A 16,473-nucleotide genomic window follows, 5' to 3' on the forward strand; every position below is an offset into this window, starting at 1 on the left:
TTCACTACAAATTAGTCTCTTCTGCCTAGTAATGCTAAATTAATATGATCTCTACAAATCATTTTTAGATATGGTGGAGCAAGAGCTTCTGATTATACTGTCATTGTAATGAAGTAATTAGGAAGGTGTATCAGAAATTTACGCTGGTTTCCTCCAGTGATTCTCAGTATATCATAGGCTGCACACATCTTGCAACTTAGTTAAAGGAAGAACTTCTAATCTGTGGAGAACACAGAGACATAGTTGATAACAATCACTTCTAAATTAAACTTAAACACAAGGAGAAACTAGAAATTGACAAAATTTGTGACTGTTTTCTGGCTTATTTCACTTGTACTGAAAGAAACAAGTGGGAGATTTTGTTTCAGTCCCAGGTTATGTTTCTTAACCAGAAAGAGCAATTGACACCACCCCCCCGACACACACACACACACACTTCATAGAGATCATTCATATATGGTTTGTCACATCATTTTTAAGTTTTATCTGTTCCCCAGGCATCATCTTTTGTCTCTGCTTAATTGCAGTCCTCTCCCACACCACAATATTCATTAAGCAGTGCATAAATTGCTCTGTCATGTAAGCAGGGCCCAATAAGAGGAAACATGAAAGCAGAGTGTCTATTCTGATGACACAATAACCAATGCTTTTTTCACCAAGAGTCAGATACAGCTCCCATTGAATTTACAGTAAACAGAAAAGTGACAAAATGGTCTTGTCCACACATGCAGGCATGTGTGCTTATAGCAGCTCAAATACCAGAGGCACAAATTTGTGCCAGAGAGTTGTGCCTCAGCACACATTCCTGAACATGCACTTTGGTGTGGGGCAAATTGTGCCACTTGGGGCAAACTGACCCTGGCCAGCTCCTTCTGGAACTTATAGTTTCATAGTTTCATAGTAGCTAGAGTCGGAAGGGACCTAGGTAGATCATCTAGTCCGACCCCCTGCCTTAGCAGGAAAGAGCACCGGGGTCAGATGACCCCGGCAAGGTGCTCATCTAACTTCCTTTTAAAAATCCCCAGGCTAGGAGCCTGCACCACTTCCCCTGGAAGCTGGTTCCAGGCCCTAGCTGCCCTGACTGTGAAGTAGCGCCTCCTAATATCTAATCTAAACTTACCCTCCGCCAGTTTGTGACCGTTATTCCTGGTCACTCCTGGCAGCGCACGGGGGAACAGGGACTCCCCCAATACCTGCTGATCCCCCCTGACCAGTTTGTAGCAGGCCACAAGGTCCCCCCTTAACCTTCTCTTGTGGAGGCTAAACAGGTTCAGGTCCCGTAGCCTCTCCTCATAAGGCCTGCCCTGCTGACCCCTGATCATACGAGTGGCCCTCCTCTGAACTCTTTCCATATTGTCCACGTCCCTCTTGAAGTGTGGCGCCCAGAACTGGACGCAGTACTCCAGCTGCGGCCTGACCAGTGCCGCATAGAGGGGGAGGATCACCTCTCTGGACCTGCTCGAGATGCATCTGTGGATGCATGACAGGGTACGGTTGGCCTTCTTGACTGCCTCCCCACACTGCCGGCCCATGTTCATCGTGGAGTCAATGACGACTCCAAGATCCTTTTCCGTCTCCGTGCTGGCAAGAGGGGAGTTCCCCAACCTGTAAGTGTGGTGCCGGTTCTTCCTCCCCATGTGCAACACCTTGCACTTATCAGTGTTAAACCCCATCCTATTCTCATCCGCCCACCGTTGCAACCTGTCAAGGTCAGCTTGTAGCCTATTGCACCCTTCTAGTGCACCCACATCCCCCCACATCTTAGTGTCATCAGCAAACTTGAACAGGGTGCTTTCTACCCCGTCATCCAAGTCACTGATGAAGATGTTGAACAGTGCGGGCCCGAGGACCGAGCCCTGCGGGACCCCACTGCCCACATCCTTCCAGGTCGAGAAGAACCCATCCACTACCACCCTCTGGGTGCGGCCCTCCAACCAGTTGGCGACCCATTTGACCGTGTGGGCATCGACACCACAGTCTCCCAGCTTTTTGATGAGGACAGGGTGAGAGACAGTGTCGAAAGCCTTCCGGAAGTCCAAAAAGACTACATCCACAGCAACCCCTGCGTCTAATGATTTGGTGACCTGATCGTAAAAGGCCACCAGGTTGGTCTGACAAGACCTGCCACTGATGAACCCATGTTGGTTGCCCCTGAGCATGCATTCCCCCGCAAGGCCCTCCTGGATGTGTGCCAGGATAATTTTCTCAAAGAGCTTACCCGGGATTGAGGTAAGACTAACTGGCCTGTAATTTCCCGGGTCCTCTTTTTTTCCCTTTTTGAAGATAGGGACCACATTGGCCCTCTTCCAGTCCTCCGGCACCTCGCCAGAGCACCACGAGTGCTCATAGAGCCGCGCCAGGGGTCCCGCAATGACCTCGGCCAGTTCCTGTAGAACCCTAGGGTGAAGATCGTCTGGACCAGCGGACTTGAACACGTCCAGCCTCTCCAGAAGTACCCTAACTAACTCCTCACTAACCCCTGGCCCAGGCGTGTCTCTCTCGGGGCCCGAGGGGGGCCCAGCAGGGAGGTGGCTGAACTGGTCCCTACTTAGGAAGACAGAGGCAAAGAAATCGTTAAATATGTTAGCTTTGTCATCTGGCGTGATGACTAAGTTGCCCATCGTGTCCTGCAGGGGCCCCACATTACCCGGGACCCTCTTTTTACCCCCTATGTATTTGAAGAAGGACTTCTTATTGTCCTTAATCCGGGAAGCTAGTCCTATCTCCAACTCTGCCTTGGCCCTCCTGACTGCCCCCCTACATCCTCGGGCGACTGTAACATAGTCCTTCTTGGTGATGACCCCATCTCTCCATTGGGTATATGCCTCCCTTTTAGCAAGGAGACATTCCCGGATGCTCTTAGTGAGCCATGGGGGTTTATGTGCCCTCCTGCTCCCTTTGACCCTTGTTGGGATTACCTCCCTTTGGGCATGGAGGATCGTCTCCTTAAGGAGGAACCACTCACCTTCAGCCAGAGAGAGCTAGAGACTGGGCCCCAGCAGTGTAAAAAGCTATCCTGGTGAACAGCTCAGGGCTACTTGCCCTCAGGAGCTTCTGAGGCCTGGCAAGTTGGTATCTGGGGATACTATCCCTTGTGCCAGCTGGATTCCTGAAGCAACCCTAACCTAGAGTGGCCCCTACAACCTTTATTCACTGCATAAGTCTGGTAGCAGAGACCACTGCCTGGCTGTGACCTGCTGCTACCTGCAAGAGCATCTGCTACCTTGAACCTGCTGCCCCATGGCACCTGCCAGACCGAGCCGGGGACATCACGGCCACCTGAGCACGTGGGGCACATGTAGGCAGGAGATGGCCTGGCCTGATGGAACACAGCCCCTGTTTATGGTGCTGGGAGCCCCAGGTGGCAGCAAGAGCTGGCCCAGTCCTGCCTGAAGGCACGCACCAGTGGGCTGGGCTGGCTCCATGTGCTACATGGAGCCCCTGGGTCTCAGGCAGTGCTGCATGCTGCTGGGGCAGTCTCTGCATGGTGGCCCAGTGCTGGCTGCTGCTGCTGCTGCTGAGGGGAGACTGTGCACTGGGCAGGTGAGTGCGCAGTCCTCCCTACCCGTACACATCCCCCCCAGCCCCCAATCCACCCCCACCCCTATGTCTCTGCTTACCTGGGGCAGAGCCTGGGTCTGGGCCACTTTGGCCAGCCTTGCCCCATTCCTATTTGCTTCAGCATGCTGAGGCAGCATGCTGGAGCAGCAGGGGTATATGGCAGGCATAGAGACACTCTGGCTGGGTGCTACAGTGTCCCTCTGGAGGACCCAGTCTCCAACTGCTTCAGGGCATACGCCAGAACCACACACTGTGCCGCTTTTTTCAGTGTCGTTTGTTTTTGATACTGGAATTTCCCGGTATCAGACTTAGAGTCCAGTCTCCAAATATTCAGCATGAGCAACTTTTTTTATGCCTCCTGTGGTGTCTCAAACTGCTTTGAGATCCTGCAACAGACACATGCTTATTTGTCTGGACGCGGCCAATGTGTCCTTCAGGTTGTTACCCTCAGTGCAGGTTAAGAAAGATTTAATACTATATCCTTAAAGGGAAAATAGCTGAGACATGTATCATGGTCCCTACTAAGCTGAGGACTGGGAATTGGCAACAGGGTAGGAAATTACAGATGAACCATGTACCCAAACAAATGGAAGACCTGAGGGGCCAGCATAAGCACTTGAGTTTGTCAGGGTTGCCTTACTGCAATTTTCCTAACAAATCTTCACCCAAATTAGGATCTTTGAGCCTGCAAGGTAGTTGAAGAGACAGGCTGCATTGAGAGAGAGATGCTTGAGCAAGGATCTCACAGTTATATTCTTTAAAAACCTGACACCTTGTCCTCCTACAGCTGACAATCATCTCCAGGACACCCTTATGAATCCCCCAAAGCAGATACAGGACTTAAGCTAGTATCAGTGACTGAATCAGTCTGTAGCAATGTCTATAGACAATTTGCTCCTAAAAAATATTTATAATATTCCTCACTGCAAGAGACACTTAACTAAACCACTGGATATAAAGAACTCTGAGCATTTAACCCCCAAAGCCATACTGAACGGGGGGGGGGGGGAGGCGGTTATTTCTGTGATGTGAGTGAGCCTACTTCAAGTATGCATTTCTCCCAGGTTTTAACTGACACTGATTATAATACTATTGATTTTGACTAATCCTATCTTCACTCTTCACTGAAATAATCTTTTTACTAATTTAAGTATAAGGAAAAAAAGTGTTTGAGCCAAGTGGCCCATTGGGCTCGTTTGATTAAGGCATACCAGTTCTTATCCAAAAGCAAACAAGGGAGTGCTTTGGTTGGCATCACATATTTGATGCCCCAGCTTAAATGACCAGGTACCCATTTATAGCTGTCTCAACTGAGGATTGTCTTTGACATGAGTGCTCTTTGACCACACCCATCACCAAAAAGTAAAAATCTTTTTTTTAACTCCCAAGTATTGCAACCTTATCTAAAGATACTTTTCAAAAAGTGCATAGAAACTCTTAACCTGCAATAACACATTACCCTTGGCTATTATCTGAAAATTCTTCAGGGAAGAAAACTTTCCAATATATTGACTAACATTCTTCTCTTTCAAAATTTAAAAAATGGCTTGAAAATTAGATTTTTCTTTTTATACACAGTCATTTCTGGGTCAAATAACAGGGCTTCAGCATACTATATAGTGGAGGCACCTGGTTTGTCCATGCAAATAACATTTATGCTTAGAAATCAGTTAGACAGAGAGCAAATTGTATTATTCCTATGAACAAATTACTGTTATCATTTGTTTGGAGGCTGTATTGAATATGTTGACCTTTCATGTCCAACTTAGTAGGTATAAAGTATCATGGAGTACATACTTGTTGCTGAATTTCCTTATGCAGTCACTACATTTCTAATGCATAAACTACTGTTATTTTAAAAAGCATTATATAAAAGCAATTTGTATTCTGTCCCTTGGAAATTACATTTAAGCATTGCCAGTAGGTGCATAAAAATGGCAGACATAGAAAAAACAGGTATTTATAACTGGTTTATCCCTTCAGATAAAATGCTGCATTTACAAGTGTGTTGTATTCCTCTTCCAATATTACTATAAACCTCAAAATTGTAACTATGAGACAAAAATACAGCAGAGGGTTGCTGATGCTAAGAGAAAAACCATGGCAACCCTATGGGGGGGACTCAAACACAAATATTTATATACAGTTGCATAACAAAAGGCATATTACATTGTATGCACCAATATCACTTTTTAGTTTGAAAGAAATGTCAATAAAATATTTTAAAATGTGCTATTTACAACAAGCTATAAGGCTAAACAGATAAAAGTAGATACTTTTAAATAAATATTATTTCTTTATCAATGAACCTCAAGAAAGCTTGTTATAACTCCTATTTAAGCAAAGACATAGTTCATCTCTGAGACTTTGCTCATTATGTGCACATCATACTTCATAGAGTGATGGAGCACCATTCAGACTTCTCTGTATTTTGGTAGAATATATCCTGGCAAGTTTTATTCCTCGCACTTGGATGACTAATGGAGTGGAGAAAGAATAAGGTAATAAAAGCAATCTCCTCATAATGGGTGAATAGCAGAATCTAAATCTCCAAGCATCAAGAAACCTCAGAAGAGGTTCTGAATACAAGAGCTTACCCACCAACCTTAGATGTAGAATTCAAATCTCTTGTCTTCCTGATTCAGAGCAGTTTTCCACATCCAAAATAAGTGACTTAAGAATCTAGTTATCCTGGATTAGGTATTTCTCAACACTCTCTTTGGTAATTGTTACATTTTGTATAAATAACTACATTTTCATTAGGTTAGGGAGAGCAAGATTGATGGTACAGCCCATTGCACGTGGCTTTCACTTGGAACATCGGGGACACAAAGGCTAACATATGGTTTTGTTAGGGTGTAAAGAACCCATTAAAGACAATTTTTGAGTTTCAGTTTCATTCCAAGGTAGAACAGGGAAAAATTGAATCTTGAACCTTTTAATGGGAAAAGAAAGATCAGTTCTCATCTAGTCCAATGTCCACATTGTACATATTCTAAGTGCATCACAAGACACTCAATAAATATGCTTCAAAATTTTTAATTGTGCCACATGTCACAATTCGATGGTTTTCATCTCCATGAATTCTGTCACATGCCTTTCTATTTTCACTATGGAGAATGTTATGGGGTTGTTGGAAGAAATCTGTGTTTAATGTGAGACTGTGATTTAACACCTGGAGCTTCTACAAAGCCCCATTTGATTGCTAGGAGCTTTCATGTAACATCCATTCAAATGCTGACAGCTGGGTGGGAACTGGAAGAAGAGACAGTTGACATTGCGATTTAAAATGGGCTTTTTAAGACCCTGCTGAAGACACCATGAAAGGATTCTCAAGACAACAGAGACAAGTCCATCCAAAACTGTAGAAGTCTGGCTACCACAGTCAGTGCTAGGAAAGTGGCACTGAAAGCTAGTCAGGGGAACATAGAACCAAGCAGTTTCTGAGAAGTCTAAACTGGGGTCTGTAATAAAACTTACTTGTGTGAGAGGATACTGAGGTCAGCTCTAGTAAAGGACTTCTTTTATTTTCACAGATCTTGTACCATGTTTATCAGATGGCACACTGAGCGGGGGCTGGGTTTTAGGAAAAGGAAGATGAGAAGTGACCCAATATAAAAACCTTTGAATAAGCAATTTGGTGATAGGGCTGGGGCAAAAGCCAGATATGCACACAGAATGAACACTGAATTGCATGGAAGCTGCATGATAGTCCTTAGCCAGAAGCACTTCATGGACTTCTATAAAACCTCTAAATTCAGATTTCTCTCCTCCTCATTGCATCTTTGATTTGGCAGCCTTTTTCATCTTTAACTTTTCTTGTATTTCTTTTGTTTCTCCCCATATCTTTCTTTTACCAGTGATGTGATGACACTAGAAATATCAGTTTCCCTCACTGTTAAATTTGGAAATGAGATTTTAAAGAAATAAATGAATACACAAGCTTCAAGCCCAGAGGCGTAGCCTTTTCAGTGCCTGGGACATGGAGAGAAGGAGATAATGTTGACCACTGGAGGTTGAAATGGGGATCTCCTTGGGGATGTCTGCTAATGCTGTGCCTTCTCCTGCATGGTTTCAAGATGCTGCAGCTGAGAAACAGAAAGAGGCATGAGCTCCTGGTGCCCTCTTCTCCCCTGCCACTGGGCACAGGGTGGCCAAGGAAAAGCCTCCTGGGGGGTGCCATTACAACACCTACCCAAGAGATACATGGTTGGGCGCAAGGTCTGCTCTGCCTGGCCCCTACAGTCAAGCAACCCACAGCTGCCCCAGTTATGGCAAAAACTTCTGGGGAAAGCGGTCCTGGTGCTTCCTCTAAGCCAGTGCCCGGGGCTGGTGCCACATTTGTTCACCACACCCCCCACCCTCAAGTTATGCTGCAGTTCAAGACAGTAAATGATTATGATATTTCTTCTTCAGAGAAATAGATTAAAATGTGGCAGCTATACAGTTCCATAAAGTTAATGGTATTTGTTTACAATTTGCTGTGTGGAATTACACAGAATACTTATTACATACATGCATACACATACCACAAACTGCATAACTATAAAATGAACAACCATTGCCTTGAATTTTAGCTTAACTCAAAACACAAGCAAGGTCTAAAGGCTGGGGAGTCTTCTGACTCATTGAATAACATCTGGTTTGTTGAATCCTGGGATATTAATCATGCCATGATGTATGCAAAGCAGATGGCGGAACAGAAACTGCTCTAGGAAAAGGGAAAGTTGAAAAGGAACATTTTCTTATAGTGGGCATGGAAGAATTTGGATGAAGACTCTATCTGATAAATAGGGCAATTATTAGCTGTAAGTCAGAAGACTGATTCTTGGTTCTACCACTGACCTATTATATGATTTGGGACCAAGTCACTGTAATTTTCTGGTTATTTTTTTCCTTTCTGACCTTGCTCTATCTCAGCTATTAAGACGTTCTTCCAGTCAGGGACAGGCTATGTAATTTTATGTTTGACAGCAAAATTGGGCCCTGATCCAGGTTAGGCCTTGTCAGTGCTAGTATAATAATAATAGTATCTCGTCCATGTGATCAAAATCTGAAAAGTTAACATTCAGCAAATTCAGCCAGCTCCTGCTACAGCTAAACAGCATCAATCCATCAAAACAGTCCATTTTGTGTATAGTTACTGTATGAAATACTCTTCATGTCTTGGCAGTAACATCTCCTGTAACAACATCTTCCAGTCTACGTTTAAGAACTTTTTTCTGGATTGAATCGCCTGTCAGACTACCTCTGTCTGTCAGAATTGCATTTATGTCATCTACAGTGGTTTGAATAAGTTGAAACAGGAATATAGACACAAGAAGATCAACTGGGAATTCCTTTCCAAAGAAATGACCTGTGTTCTGATATAATTGTAATACATTAGAACTCTAAATAGTAGATGTGAAGGTAATAATATTTTCTATAAGACTGAGTTTTATCATCAACATATCTTTTATCAGATAGTCATTGACATGGATCATGTACCATAATTATTATGTTAAAATATTTATACAAAGATAAGGGTGAAAAAGTGAACAGTGCATTATAAAGCTCTCTGCTTTGATGTTTTGAGATTTCTTTTAGGGTGCAGTTTAAATGCCCTAAAACTTCTTACATCGTCTTATAAGCGTTCTGATTTGAAGACTCACTTTAATGCAAAGACGCTTTGTAAAGTACCATGATTCTAAATCTACTGCAAAATTCTTATGTACAGCAACATGCATATAAAACCATCCCTTTGAAAATATCAAGAATATCTTCTGCCTGCATTTTACCCATTTTAATATTTTCTTTTACTTTTGAGAGTCAGAAGCTCCAAATTTTCTTATGCAAATGGATTAGACTTTACCCCTTTGCTGATTGCCAGAAAATGGCATCTTTAATTAATAGAACTCTGTAAATTTTGTTAAAGAACACATCAGTGATGAAAATAGACTTTCATCCTTTCAGGCTGTAATGGTGTGTAAAATTATGTATTTAATCTCTAAGTGTTTATTTTTCTTTCCATTAGCTTATAAAAAAAGAATATGGAAGGAATTTAGTATTCTTTAAAGACAGATAGCAGTGGTTAGAACCAAACCAATGTTCATATAATGCTTTAACAAGGCACAGACTAGCTTATTTAAGGTACAGATTAGGATAAGGTTACATCCCCCAGTATTTAAAAATAAAGCAAGCACAACAGTGACTAATCCGATGTATCCGATGTGAAAGAACACTACTGCTGCCAGTGATGGAAAAGAGACCCTGGTTTATTTGGAGATCTATCCTAAAGCCCAGATTTGAAGAAAGGTACTTTGCATCTGAAGGCTTGTCTAATATCTCTCACAACTATGCAATTGTTGCAATAAAAGATATAGATAAAAAGAAAACATACCTTACTTCTCACTAAAGAGCTACTGCCTGCCAACCACAAGTAGCCAAAACTCCCATTGACTCTAAGAGGAGCTTTTTCCTAATTAAGGGTGGTAAAAGTCTTCAGAAAGTATGGTTTGTGTATAATAGATATTGAAGCATAGAGATAATGCAGCTAACTGGAGCAAATGAATTCAACAGTAGGTAAGTTTTAAAGGGCAAAGAAATCATGTTATGCAAAATGCTCTTAAACCACCCAAGATGACCTCAGGTAACAGAAGCTGCCATTTACACTATAAAAAAAAATGACACAAACCATTTTGTCAGAGAAATCTTATTGATTTTTCTATTAAAGGAGCCACTTAGATCAATTTAAGAGTTCCATGCTACTTAGCTAGCACTGGACTAGGGTGGTTTAGCAGTTCACATGAGGAAATGCACATTGCCTTTATGGTGGCACGTGTGCCACCATAAAAAATTTGTCTCACTTTTGTCACACCACAATGTGGCCGTGACAAAAAGTAGTAATAATTCATGACACATTATTGTAGCAGCCATCTATTTGCTTTACAATGGAAGAGCAAGGGCACCCTGCACTTTCTAGCTGCCCCAGGCTGGTATGCTCAGTGAGCAGACACCTCATTAAAATCTGTTACCTTGTAATACAGGTAATCATAACTGATCTAAGAGACCCAACCCCATGCTGTGAAATACAGAAAAACCTTTCCAATGGTTGCAGTAGCCGACATAGCTAAGGAAGAAGCACTGTGCCTCATGGTTTATAGGAGTAGCTGACCACTGCCTGCCAGAGAAGCCTGTTAAATGCAACGGAGACTATTTCTCTTGTTTGACTGCAATTAGAACACAATCTTTATCAGAAATGTTTGGTCATTCATCACGTCCTCTGCTCTGCAAAACTTTCTTCAGTGCTCTTAAATACATAACAGAGAAAGACAGAAGATTTAGATATGGATACCTAACACAGGGTTAGATGGTAGATAGCCTCAAGACAGAGAGATGGAGTATGGGCGGCTTCCTGTCTTCCATTACTCATGAAAGTTTATAGCTTTGCGACTTTGATTTATAGCTTTGATGGTCACTGAACCTGACTAGTAAAGGCTGGACTGCCATGGCAGAGAGCATACTTTAAAGTATGGACACAAACATTTGGAGCAGATTCAAAAGGGACACATTTTAAAAGGGCAGCAGGTATTACTTTCTAATTGTTACCTGTGAACAAGCTGGACAGAGGTAGAAAAACCACACCAAGTTGAACACTGAAATATGGTGGATCTCTAACTACCTGACTGTAGGGCAAAGTCTCTTGGTTAGAGGTGTGGATACTCAGATTTAGATCCACAATTAAAATGTAGGTGCCAATTCAATCATGGTCCCAAGTGCACCCATAAAAAAGAAACACAAATGTATCTAATGTGTCTTTGCATGCAATACCTAAATCAAGTTCCTGAAAACTGTGAGCTCCCTATTTACTCTAGACAGAGCATGAGAGGTAACTCTGCTATTTATCTATTCCCTTAAATGTAGGTGGTCCTTTTCACTGAACCAAAAGGTGTCTCTCTCTTTTAGAAAAGCCATTGTCTCAAGAATCATTTTTTGATGCAGACATTCTGTTCAGCTATTTTTCAAAAAATTTTGAGAGGGTTGTGGTAAAGCCTCTCTGCCAACTTCCTAGTATTCCTTGCTTTTAAGGCAGTTTATTTTCTGGCTTGGAAAAAAAGGGGTGACTACAATGGCAATGAAAATGTCAGGCATCCATTCTATCTATTTGATATTTATACATCCAAGTTGCACTGAATGACAGGAGTTAGGTGCTGAACTGCCTGGGCTTTCTGCAAATTGCTTAATTGTACGTTGAAATGTCAGTGTCACACATCATCGTCCTCTGAAATTTTGGCCTCTGATATTGACTTTGTTCAGTGGTATTACAACTCAAACACAATGAAGAGAAATCATAAAAGTAAAAACTGTTCACAGGTATAGGTATAATAATGCTCTTGCAACTCTATAGGTTCTCTAAAAATCAATTGCTCCTTATTTTGGTATTGCTGTACAATGCACATCTCCTTTGTACATGCTTGTAATTCAGTGGTGTTGTTGATTGATACACTAATTTAGTCTAACAAAGCTGATCTGTATGGTACAGAATCCTCTAGACTACACCAAAGACTGGTTTTTCAATGTGCTTGGTGCTATGTGCAAAGAAGAAACATCCCTTACTTTGCAGTACTTACAGACTAAATATACAACACAGAGTAGTTGAAAAAGACAGAGATGATGCGGCATATACAAGGTCATGCAACACATTTGAACAAAGTTAGGAAATTCTGAACTCTACTCTTGGAGCTGAATTTTTAATGAGGACAGATGTTCATCTTTCTGTTTGTGTTGCATACAACAGTAGTACCTGAAAACAACAGCCTGGAGTCCCTTTGTGACCATGGTTCTGATGACAGTACAACTATATTTTTTTTAGGATTACATCTGATGGCTGATGACTAATCCTAATGGAAAAGCACCTCAAACTTGCTAATCCTAATAGAAAACCAAACTCTGTTCTGTTGTTGATCTGAAACCCCTGTATCAGATGGGATGAAACAAATTTGGATGCTGTCTGTGCTTCTAAGGACTGCCAGATAATTTTGACCATGTAACTACAATTCAGACTCGCACTCAGATGCTTCTATGTGATGTTGGCCATCCTGAAATATTAAATATGATAAGTATCTAAAATGAAACTTGAAAAAGTTTCTCTTTTATAGAAAACATAACCCCACCATTCTTGAAGTATATAGAATGAACATTATATTTTATTCTACATTAAAGTTTTGTGAAATGAAGACTTCTGCTTAAAAAAATAAAAAATACATAAAAACCCATAAAACATAATTTACCACACTTTAATGCACAATCCTGCCCCCCCAAAAACCCAAGAATGTATACAAGTATTTCCAGTATTCTATTAACATAATACTTCTCCATCATGCAGAAATGTTTGATTTCTCATGTTTTGATAAGGTATAGCTTACAGAAAAAATAAAATTATATTCCAGATAATACAAAGATCAACACTGTACTTGATGCAATTATTGCTATATACAGAGCCCTATTATATCCTTTTAATTGTATAGGATAAGCTGCCTTTCTCTCAAGATTAATTTAAAGATTCTGATATACAGTATTCTGCTGTTTTATGAACATTACTAATACTTCTAGAGTTTTAAGTTGTGTCAGCATTTCTGTGATAGTCCATATTTTTCAAGAGTTTACAACTTAGATGTAAAAATTCATTCCATGCTGAAAAAGCATTTGATCATTTTTTTATTATGTATATAGAAAACATATGCATTTTAACATTTATTATATAACTGTATATATTGTGCATGCTATATTCCATTTTTGTAAAATTTTCAATTTTGTTGGTTATGCAAATCTATGGCCAATGTACATTTTGATAGTATATAAGCTAGAAAGAAAAGCTTCAGTTCTTAAACTGAAATTTGGCTGGCAATTAGCAAAACACGAGATATGCAAAGCAAATAGGCTTGATACATACCTAACAATCGTCAGCACACAGCCCATACAATGCTACAAGTCTGCAATCATATTGCAAGGAGATGGGTGCAATTCTGACCACAGTGCCAAATTCTGTCCTCAGTTACTCCTATTCAAGTCAAAAGGGGTTATGTATTCATAGATTCATAGATGTTAGGGTCAGAAGGGACCTTCATAGATTGAGTCCGACCCCCTGCATAGGCAGGAAAGAGCGCTGGGTTCAGATGGCCCCAGCCAGATGCCCATCCAATCTCCTCTTGAAGACCCCCAGGGTAGGGGAGAGCACCACCTCCCTTGGAAGCCCATTCCAGATTTTGGCCACCCTAACTGTGAAGAAGTTCCTCCTAATGTCCAGTCTAAATCTGCTCTCTGCTAGCTTATGGCCATTATTTCTTGTGACCCCCAGGGGCACCTTGTTGAGTAGGGCCTCACCAATTCCCTTCTGCGCCCCCATGATGAATTTGTAGGCAGCCACAAGGTCGCCTCTCAACCTTCTCTTGCAGAGGCTGAAGAGGTCCCGGTGTCCTCGTTTCTCCTCATAGGCCTGCAAGCCCTTAACCATATGAGTGGCCCTTCTCTGGACCCTCTCCAGGTTATCCACATCCCTCTTGAAGTGTGGCGCCCAAAACTATGACAGTATTCCACCTGCGGTCTGACCAGCATCTGATAGAGTGGAAGTATCAGTATAACTGACTGTAGAGTCTGGCATTTAGTACTAAGGTAAATCATTTATTATGGCAAAATGGGAAGAGATATTGGAATGACTCTTCAGGGGCCTTAGTTTGAATTCTGTGTACCTCCAAAGCTTGCATTAATTTCAGTTTTGAGCATAAAAGGAGTTTAAGATTTATAAGTAAAATGTACAAATAAAGTTTTCTGAAGAAATTTTGAATGCAAGGGGATTATGGTCGGTGGGCAACACTGAACATATAGCACCCACATTTAAAGACAATTGGATGAGCTAAAATTAAGAAAGCCCAACAAATCTGATTTGATTCATCCAGATGAGGTGTTGTAAATCCTCTGAATTAGATCAATATTAGGAGGGACCAATGAATATCTGGGGAAAAATAGCTCAGAAGAGAACACTGACTGAAAAAAAAATGCATCAGGTGTCTACTCTAATGTTTTGTACAGCAATAGCAAAACCACAAATGAGAAACAAAGAAGACTGGCAAGTATGATTTTGTTAATGTGTTACTTCAGCTGGGACTCAGTTCAGGTATACTGACTCAAATCAAATAGTACCATGTTTACTGGTAGTTACATTTCTTCTGTGGAAGGGTATATTGCTGTTTATACCAGAATGCCAAATCATTAGTTGGTGTATAGTTCCACTAACATTAACATTATTAAAATCATAAAACTATACTGTGATATACAACAAAATGAAATGGACTTCAGTGGGCAAGGAAACAATTCTTGATGCTATTTACTATCCTAAGAAAATGGATAAATTTAAACTAACCTCCAAATCACACATCTTGAAACAAACACAAGACCCAATTCTTCTTTCTTACGTTTTCTGACTAGTGCCAATTCAGGTCTTGTCAACAATGATTTATGCATAAATGTTCCATAGCAATAGAATGGTACTAAATAGATAGCACAGTTAGTGTGTCTTTGCCATACCCCATTTATCCCTGGGGTAATTTGCACAGTAAACAAAAATCTTTAAAAACTCATAATTAAAGAGACTATAAGCAAATACAAAGGGCCAAAGACACAAGAATTTTACTACATCTGCAGTATTAATATAAAATATTAGTTGTGGTTAATATCAGCTCTCAACTTGCTATCTATTAGCTTTTCAAAAACTCAAGGAAAATGTATAGGACAAAATTCTACAATTGCGTGCTTGTACCCCTCCCATATTTTCCTTATTTTTGGTTGAGTGCCCGCCATATGGAACATAAGTGTTTTGTTTAACTGTGGGGTTTGGAATAGCGTAAAGTTTGTCAGTGTTAAACTTACATAAGGATGATGCTAAGCTGTGGGGAGTAGTAAATACACAGGAGCATATGGCTAAGGTTCAAAGGGACCTCAAAAACTGAAGGACTGGACAAAAAGAAATTTCATGAGGTTCAATAAGTAGAAGTGCAAATTCCTGTACTTAAAGTGGATCAGTCCCTTGCACAGGTACAGGCTGGAGACTGACAGGCTAAGCAGCAGCTCTGCAGAAAAGGACCTGGGGGTTACAGAGGACAATATACTGAATATGAGCCAATAGTCACCCTTGCTGCAAAGACTAATGGCATATTGGACTATATTAGTAGAAGCATTGCCAGCAGATCAAGGGAAGTTATTCATTCCTTCTCTTCAGCACTGCTGGGGCCAGTTTTGAGCCCGCCCTCCACTGCAGAAAGGATGTAGAGAGTCCAGCAGAAGGCAATGAAAATGGCAAGGGGGGTGGGGGCCTGATTTCTGAGGATAACCTGAGGGAACTGGGCTTATTTAGTTTGAGAAGACTGAGAGGGAATTTAAAAGCAGCCTTCAACTACCTGAAAGGTGGTTCCAAAGAGGATGGAGGTAAACTCTTCTCAGTGGTGGCAGATGACAAAACAAGGAACAATGGTTTCAAGTTGCAGCAAAGGAAGTTTAGGTTAGCTATTAGGAAAACCTCTCACCAGGAGAGTAGTAAAGCACTGGAACAGGTTACTCAGAGAAGCTGTGGAGTCTCCATCCTTGGAGGTTTTTGAGACCCAGCCAGCCAAAGGTTGGATGATCTAGTTGAGGCTGGTCCTGCTTTGAGCAGAGGGTTGGACTAGATGACCTCCTGAGGTCCCTCCCAACCCTAATCTTCTATGATTCTATGACTCTAGAAATGTGCGTGAGTGTATGTGTATATATCATACATAGGGCTGAATAATCTTGTATGAAGTGTTTTTTCCCCTCTCCATATCCATTCTTTAAACTAGGTAATTTCCTAAGGGTATGTATTTGAGTTCCTGCTGTGATGCTTTGGGGGCTCTATGTAAATAT

The sequence above is a fragment of the Crocodylus siamensis genome, chromosome 4 (genome assembly GCF_052110815.1).
Source record: "Crocodylus siamensis isolate JL-2025a chromosome 4, ASM5211081v1, whole genome shotgun sequence".
Taxonomy (NCBI): domain Eukaryota; kingdom Metazoa; phylum Chordata; order Crocodylia; family Crocodylidae; genus Crocodylus; species Crocodylus siamensis.